Source organism: Chlorocebus sabaeus, chromosome 7 (assembly GCF_047675955.1).
Source record: "Chlorocebus sabaeus isolate Y175 chromosome 7, mChlSab1.0.hap1, whole genome shotgun sequence".
Classification (NCBI taxonomy): Eukaryota; Metazoa; Chordata; class Mammalia; order Primates; family Cercopithecidae; genus Chlorocebus; species Chlorocebus sabaeus.
In genome coordinates, this window is record NC_132910.1 from 59,698,524 (window position 1) to 59,706,247 (window position 7,724).

Sequence of the window (7,724 nt, forward strand, 5' to 3'; positions counted from 1 at the left end):
GACACAAATGGCTGAAGCTTGGGGAAAAACCTGCTGTGAATTCCTGAGCTAGCTCTGAAGGATCTTTGGAAGAACCAGAAAGTTTCACACTGTACTTCATGTGGGACCTGTACAAAATGGCAAGCAGTAATATGGAACGACTGTATTGTTTTATGCCATATTCCTTATAAAGCTGGTATCTTCTCTTAAGACTTTAAATGCTTAAGCAGGTTGAATAAACTTGCTTCATCTGTGTAATTTTAAAGGGTTTCCTTTTGGAATGTTGTACTTTCATCTTCCTCCCTCACCCTTTTTTCTGGGGACAAAAGAAAATAGCAAACACCGTCATCTGAACACCTAGAAGTAACACTTGCGGACATTGTGTCATATTTCCTCCCTGCCTTTTTCTAATAATATAAACAAAGCACTGAACCTGCTCTACTGTCACCCCTTCCTTGATGACTGCTAAGAGCAAACTGGCCTTCACTTCTGTCGGACTCCTTGTTCCCTGCACAGCATTTGATGCCCCGATCCTTCCTGAAGTTCTCTCCTATTCGCCATCACACTGCTCTCTTCTTTTTCCTCCTCTGTCTGCTCCTTCTCCATCTCCCTCTAAAGGTCTCCTGTTTCTGCTTGCTTCTTAAATATAGGCCTTCCCCTGGTTCTCCCTCAGTGATCTCCCCCTCATGAAAAGTATTCCACATCTGCTTCTTTAAGTCACATTTCTCTCCTAAGTCCCAGACCTTGGACATCCTTTTCTGCCTGTCTGGTGGCCACATCAAACTCATCATGCCCAAAACTATCCTCATAATTTCCCCCTGCAAACCTCTGGTTCTTCTATACATCTAATTTCATTCACATAAGCCAAAACCAGGGTGTCATTTGTAATTCCTCTCGCTCCCTCACCTGCATGATGAGTGAGGAACCAAGCACCCCCAGCACTGCCTTAGTACATACAGACTCTCACTGTCTCTGAAAGAACTGCCTCATCACTTGGGGAGTCTCCCTGGCTTCAGTCACCCCATCTACTACCTTCTACCCAAAGTGATTTTTTTTTTTCTTTTTTTGAGACAGAGTCTTGCTCTGCCACCCCGGTGGGAGTGCAATGGCATGATCTCAGCTCACTGCAACCTCCACCTCCCCGGTTCAAGCGATTCTTGTGCCTCAGCCTCCTGAGTAGCTGCGATTATAGGCACGCAGCACCATGCCCGGCTAATTTTTCCTATTTTTAGTAGAGACAGGGTTTCTCCATGTTGCCCAGGCTGGTCTTGAACTTCTGAGCTCAGGCAATCCACCCACCTCGGCCTCCCAAAGTGCTAGGATTACAGGCGTGAGCCACTGTGCCTGGCCCAAAGTGATTTTTTTTTAAAAAAATACAAATCTGATCATTGCATATTCCTGCTTAAAATACTCTCTAATGAAAGATCCAGAAAGGTAAGCATTAAACTCTTACCTGTAGGGAATGGGGCAGGATCATTTGCTCTTTATTCCCTGTACTTCTTTACTATGTGATTTTTCTTTAACAATGAATATATGTTGTTTTTACAATTAAAATGAATAAATATTATCAAAAGAAAAGCACGCTCAATAGCAACTGCCTGCCTCAGTTGCTTACAAGAAATCACTTTGTGCTCTGCCTCTGATTCTCCCTCAGTCCTCTCCCACACAGCAGTCATACCACAGGGCCCAGGCTTTCACCATAGGCTCCAGGTGTTCAACTCCATGCAGTTTTCCAGACCTTTTCTCAGGCTTTCCCTGCATCTGAAATGCCGTTCCAGTCTTCACCACCTGTGCTGTGCTTAGACATCCTTCATGGTCTAGCTTGTGTCATCTCTTCTATGAAGGACTTCCCCACTCCAGGGAGACATGACTGCAGCTTCCTTTGGCGCTACCCTAGAGCTTTACCCTGTGAAGAAGTCTACTCTAGTACTAGATAATTTATTTGCCTCCTCTTCCTTCCTGTGTCCATAGGTCTCCTGAGAGCATGGACTGCCCCTCTCAGCAAGCATTGAGAAAACAATGAAACAAAGCAGAAACAAACACCTGTCATTTACACCCTATTCACTGCTTGCCCTGCATATCACACATGTGATTTCTAGTCCTGGAAACAATCTGTAGAGTATCTCCATTTCACATGAAAACTGACACTCAGAGCTGGGCTAAGGGTCATGCAGATGGTTTGTGGCAGAGCTGGGATTTGGAACCGGTGCCCTACGCTGCCTCTAATAAAGCTGCTGAAGGCAGGGGCTGTGTCTTGTAATTATCTCCCTTGTAGCAACTAGCACAACTGGTTGCTCAATAGTGCTGCAATCAGTATGCGTTCCTGAATAATTTAGGAGGAGAGTAGTCCACCTCACCAAAAACCACTTACCCCGACTGTGAAAGAGCCTCAGTCATTTCTCCTCATACTCGCTGAAAGATGAGCCCAAGGGCAATTATAGGACCACAAAGGAGTTTGCAGCGGGTGGGCAGTGTGTATCTACGCTTGCTCGAATAATCTGCCCTGGAGTGGATTGTTGGTAGTCATTTTAAAGTTGTTTGTCAAGTTGGTTACTCAAGAGCATGTCCCCAGGGACAACTTTGTCACTGAACAAGGCACACACAAAAGCTCCAGGGTAGGGCTTCCACCTCAGGGAAACATAGAGCTGTTCTCAACCTCTGGGCAGAGGGAATCAGGCCAGCAGAAAAGTGTGAGTGGTGAGTGCTGTGGAAGAGCCTGGATGGAAAGCTATGGATTGCCTGGCATTCTACTCCTGGGAGTGATGGGCATGTGTGCATGTGGGGGTGGGACTGGGGCTGAAGCGCAGTGAATGAAGGACAGCGAGGCACTGGGCAGTTTGGGGCTGGCAAGGGTGGGGATAGTTTTGTGCCAACCTAGCTTGGTTCAGGGCTAGAGGTTGAGGGAGCCAGAGGTTCTCACAGTTCCTGTAAATGTTCAGCCTGAGTAGGGCTCCAGAAGTAGGAATGTGGCAGGGGAAATAGAGGCTCTAGTGCCCTTTTGCTGGGAAGCAGTGGTATGGGGTATAGTAATTTTTGTGAGCCCAAGAAAAGAATTTAAAAATCAGTATGCTTAAATCAGTTTTTAAGAATGTACATGGAAGGTACTCTGAGGCTACAGAAGGAGGTGGAGAGGGGGTCCTAGTTCCTTCCCAGAGAAGTAGACATTCTAGTGGTGGGATGCTAATAATACAAACATAGAAAAACAACATGGTATGGCATGTGCAACAATGGACAGGCCCACTGTGGGGCAGCAGCCATGGGTGTGTTATTTCACCCAATCATCACAGCGTCCCAGAGAAGTAGGCATACACACCCTCTTGTTCTTACCCACGACAAAACTGAATTGTAGCTGCATATGAGCGTCAAGTGACAGCAAATTCAGGTCTTTGTTGACACCAAAATACATCCCATTGTAGCACATCATGCACTTAAGGGGTAAATGAAACTCCAGATGCAAAGTATACTATGCAAATGTGGGGTGAATCATATTATTATGTCTACACCTAGCACTGCAGTGCTTAGAGAAAATTGGAAACCAAATTTGGTCAGGTTGCTGTTGGGAAGTTGAAGGCTTCCTGCTGAACAAACATTACTTTTTACAATTCAGGATTTGGACCACACAGTACTTTGATCTAAAATTTTTAGTAGACAAAGAATGAGTATTTATTGTTTTTATGAGTATTGTTTTGTATAAAACAAATTGGGGGAGTGGGAAGGAATAAATATTTGGGACAGCAAACATTTAAATGCCAGTAGTTAATTTACTTTGCTACCTTGATTTACAATGGTAACATTTGGGTGGAGAGTTGAAAAGAAGGAACCCTCTTTTGTTCTTGTTTTATTTAGAATTTCTAAAGTCTAAAGGAATGTTTTTATTGCAAGTACATAAAGTAATGAAAAAAAAAAAAAAAAGGAAAAATCCGAGGATTTAAATGCCATTATAGAAGCTTAACTCCTGGGTGTTAAGTGAGCAATAGACATTCTAGCAGATTTCTTTTAAATATCTTTCTAACTTTCTTGTCTTCTTAAAGTAATTTCCAACTCCAAATTTGTTGTTACAAAAAAAAAAAAAAAAGTGGAGCAAAGGAGTGTCAAAAAGAGGAAAACAGGAAAAAGAAGCTGAAGCTCCAAGTGAGTAGACCCAGGACATCCCACAGTGAGAATGAAGTGACTGTGGGGTGGTTTGGGACAGTGGAGACAGTAGGTAGCCCGCAGGTCAGAGGATTTTATTTGACTAACTCAGATAATTCATCTAATGCAGCATGAACCACTCAGTCCTTTGCCTGCATAGATCCGGCCTGGGTGACTAAACAGCTACCAGCTTCGGAGTCTTAAGAACCTAAAATCCTAAAATCACATTTAGAGCTGTTGTGATGTTTAACAAGGGTCATCTAGAGGGAAATCATCTGATAGGCTTAAGAGGTACAAACACTGGCTCTTAATGTTTCAAACATACCATTGGCCTTGATCAGATGTTATTTTCAGGAAAGAAAATAGTCATGCCTGTGGGGCTTTAGCTCACTAAAAATTGTTCTGAAATTTTAACATACTCCAAAGTTTCACAATCAGCATAAGTGTTCAAAGGGAAGAAAAAAACACACACAGCTTATGTTTTTTAGGGCCTATTGTTTTATTTCAAATTTGATTTTACTTATGTTTTATTTGTTTTACATCATTATCCCAAGCAGAATGGTGTAGCTATGGCAATGCTTAGAGAATCTGTGTGTAATGCTCTGGGCAGCAGGCAGCCATCATACACTCCAGAGCAAGGAGGAAGATGACATCAAAGAACCTGAAGACAGAGCACATTTACTTTTCTGATTCAAATTACTTTGTTTGGAAAAGAGTAAACACAATTACCTTAACAACTGAGCTGGGAGGCTTTGAGGGTTTAACACTGCATTGTTTTCCCAGGGAGAGGATGGGGACTGCTTAGGATCAGGGAGAGAGACCTAAAGAACCAGGTGGTTTAATTTGTTTTCACTTTCTTCTCTTTCCAGAAACGAGTTTGGGTAATTATAGGGCATTGAGTTCCTTAAAAAATTAACTTTGTTTATTTTTCTGATTTAAAATGAAATTCATGTTCATTATTTAAAAAATTAGGACAAAAGAGAAAACGTGTGAAGTTCCATCACCAAAACTCAGATTTTATATCCATTGCTAAATATATATACACCACCACCCCCCCCACACTACTCCCACAAATGATAGCATACCATTCATTGTTTCATTATTTGGCTTTTTAACTTAACATATTCTGGAAGCCTTTTACTCTCAGTCTCTCTAGAGCTGCTTCATTCTTTTTATTTATAACATAGTATTCTGTTATATGGACGTTTTCTGGTTTATTTTACCTGTCCTCTATTGATGGATATTTAGGTAGTATCTAATCTTTTGCTAGTACTAACAATGTGGTAATTAATATTCTTTTGTTTGTGTGATTTTGCAATTGTGAGAATGTGCATGAAGTGCAAATGATTAGAATTGAAATTCCTAGGTCAGAAGGTATGAGCATTTGTGGCTTTGATTGAAATTGTGTTGCCATATTGCTTTCCATAAAGATCATACCAATTTATACATCCACTACCCATATATGAGAGTGCCTGTTTCCTCACACTGATCAAATTTCTCTATCTTTGCCAGTCCATAAGGTGAAAATATTGCCTCAATGTATTTTAATGTGTACTTTTTATACAAGTAAGGATGAACATCTCTGCGTAAGTTTAAAGAGCTCTTTATATTTCCTTTTTCCTTTTTTTTTTTTTTCTTTGAGATAGGGGTCATGCTCTGTTGCCCAGGCTGGACTGCAACCATCGTTCACTGCAACCTCAAACCCTGGGCCTCAAGTGCTGGTCTTGCCTTAGCCTCCTGAGTATGTATTTCCTATTCTGCTGAACTGTATGTTCATATCCTTTGCTCACTTCTCTATTGGTTTGTTATTCTTTTCTTATTGATTTTTTATTGCTCTTTATGTGTTGATAATGTTAGTCCTTTTTTCTGGGATATGAGTTACAAACATATTTACCAGTTTGCTGTTTGTATTTTTCTCTGTTTAGTAAAGTAAAATATAAAGAGCAAAATGGTAAATATGTTTGTAATATTACTTTTTGTAGTAGAGTAAAATACAAAAAGTTTTTATTTTTATTCAGAAAGTTTTTATTTTTATGTAGTCAGATACCCATTTCTTCTCTTCTCTGACTTAAGATTTTTATGTTATACTTAAAGAGGCTTTTCCCAAAATAGATTTTTAAAAACATCTTTCTATGTTTTTACCTACTTTGTATATGAATGTATATTTAATACATCTGGAATTTATTTTAGTGGAACATATAATGTATAAAAACAGCTTTAGGGCTGGGTGCGGTGGCTTATGCCTGTAATCTCTGCACCTTGGGAGGCTGAAATGGGTGGATCACTTGAGGTCAGGAGTTCGAGAGCAGCCTGGCCAACATGTTGTAACCCTGTCTCTACTAAAAATACAAAAATTAGCTGGATGTGGTGGCATGCACTTGTAATCCCAGCTACTCGGGAGGCTGAGACAGGAGAATTGCTTGAACCCGGGAGTTGGAGTTTGCAGTGAGCTGAGATCATGCCATTGCACTACAGCCTGGGTGACAAAGTGAGACTCTGTCTCAAACAAACAAACAAACAAAACAGCTTAGTGATATTTTCCATATCACTGCCCGTTTGCCTCAAGACTATTTCTGGACATTCTATTTTATTCTATTGATCAGTTTGCCTAGTTAGACACCAGTACCACTTTGTTTTAAAAATTTTACTTTTATTATGTATTTTGAAATCAGACAGAGCTTATTCCCTTTTATACTGTTCCTTTTCTGAATTTTCATGGCTGTTCTTGCATGTTTATGAATATTAAAATCAGCTTGCTGAGTTCCCCTAAAAAATTATTTCAGCCTTTCTGTTGGAAACATGTTATTAATACATTTACAGATTGATTTAGGGAAAATTGACATGTAAGGATGTTGAGTCTTTTTCTAAGAATATGGTATTTTTGGCCATTTTTTTTTTCAATTCTTCTTTTGTGTCTGGCAGCAGATTCTTCTCATTCCCATCCCCAGCAAAGGAAATCCCTGCTAATGAAGTGCTCACAAGAGGATGAGTTTCCTGGAGAGCCGTTTTGATAAAGCAAGATTTTGGTCTAACTCATGTATGATTCTAATCTTTGATAATTGTTTTTCTGCTCATTTAAATATACACAGGTAATGCTTTTGCACCTGTGTACCGTATCAGTAACACACAAAAGCATTTACAAAATTATCCTGCATGATTTTGCTGTATGGATTTAAGAAGCTAGCAAGATGATTTTCTGGCCTCTAGGACTATGTTCTTGCTCTCCCGCTCCCTCTCTTTTATATTTATATTTTACTTAATGTTTAAAACAAAATGTTTTTATATTGGAATAATTTTAGATTTACAGAAAAGTTCTAAAGATAGTACAGGCTGGCCACTGTGGCTCATGCCTGTAATCCCAACATTTTAGGAAGCCAAAGCAGGAGAATCGTTTGAGCTCAGGAGCTCAAGACCAGCCTGGACAATATAGTGAGACCTCGTCTCCACAAAAATTAAAAAATTAGCCGAGTGTATTAGTGCATGCTTGTAGTTCCATCTATTTAGGAGGCTGAGGCAGGAGGATTGTTTAAGCCAGGAAGATTGAGGCTGCAGTGAGCTATGATCATACCACTGCACTCCAGCCTGGGCAACAGAATGAGACCCTGTCTCAAAAA